This window comes from Nematolebias whitei, chromosome 5 (genome assembly GCF_014905685.2).
Source record: "Nematolebias whitei isolate Nwh7 chromosome 5, NemWhi1, whole genome shotgun sequence".
Lineage (NCBI taxonomy): Eukaryota > Metazoa > Chordata > Actinopteri > Cyprinodontiformes > Rivulidae > Nematolebias > Nematolebias whitei.
The window spans coordinates 42,810,722-42,812,056 of NC_056502.1; the positions used below are offsets into that span (position 1 = coordinate 42,810,722).

Consider the following 1,335-nt stretch of genomic DNA (forward strand, 5'->3'; position numbering starts at 1 on the left):
TTTATACATTATCTGAATCCGTTCTGTAGCTCTGCACCTCCAGAGCCATCAGTCAGGCAGAACTGTTAAAAGTTTGGATGAACTTTTCAGCATCAGACACGGAGCCAAATGTTGTGCGGGTACCGTCTGTGTTAGTAATCCGAAGTCTTGCTGGGAACATCAGCGCTGGTTTTAGACCCAGTTTATACAAGGATGACATCACCGACCTGTATTCTTTCCTTTGTTTGGCCACATCTGGAGAGTAGTCATCATACATCCTGAATGAGTTGTTTTCATACTCCAAGTTCCTTCTTTTCCGGGCTTCACGAATCGCCAGCTCCTTGTGTTGATATCGGTGGAAGCAAATTATGACAGGCCGAGGCCTGCCTTTAGGGCCCGGTTTGGGTATCAGGCTGCGATGGGCCCGGTCCAGCTCCGGCGCCGAGGGGAAGATATCATGTCCGAAAACATTCCACAGTAACTGGGAAAAGAACTTGCTTGGTTGTGGTCCTTCGATGTCCTCGGGCAGGCCAATAAGACGAACGTTACTCCTCCTGCTTCTCCCCTCCAGCTCAGTTAGCTTAGCCTTGAGTTGACCATTATCGGACCTGAGCCCCTCGCAGCATTTCTCAACTTCTTCCAAACGCACATGAAGTGACTCGGCGTTGTCCTCAAGTGAAGTCAAGCGCTCGTCATGATTTCTGACAACCTCCTGGAGTCCATCCAACTTCTCGTTCACTTCTTTGAAGTCCTTTTTAAGTTCGGAGATCAGCGCTAGCTTGTGGTCAGCTAACGCGGCTATCAAATCCGCTTTGCTAATCTGAGGCTCAGATTCAGCTTTTTCACCCGTTTTAGACATTTTGGGCGGCATTGCTACACAAAGTGTGACAAGTTCTAATAATTTAACCAAAGTTCACTGGTTAAATTGGCTCAGTAGGTGTTTAAATGAAAAGTTTGTGGGAGAGCAAAGATTCTGCTTCCTACTCCATAATCGCCCCCTAGAGGTCCCCCTACTGGACTTTTTTAAACTGCAAATTTGACTCAGTCATCCAAATTTGAGCTATTTAAGACTGTTCAACATTGACAGTGTGCAAGACTGCAGTGTTGCAGACACATCTATGGGTGCATGGCCACCAGTCTGAGCATTTATTTTCTAATTCTCCAATGGACATCACGAAAAGATGACAGGCACTGCTGAGAGTTGAACCCAGGATCTCCTGTTTACTAGACAGGCGCTTTGACCAACTAAGCCACAGCACCTCTCTTAAGTATTTTGGATATTCTATCCTGACATTCTTTAGATAAGTATACTTGCTATTTTGTTTTAAGAATCAAGACCAAGAACATACAAAGTAA

General features: G+C 45.5%; 1 non-coding gene across 1 annotated transcript; it reads right to left on the reverse strand.

Moving 5' to 3' along the window:
• Positions 1-1,165: 1,165 nt before the first annotated feature.
• Positions 1,166-1,239, reverse strand: trnat-agu. The gene has a single exon. It is a non-coding gene; the product is annotated as a tRNA-Thr (tRNA).
• Positions 1,240-1,335: the final 96 nt, after the last annotated feature.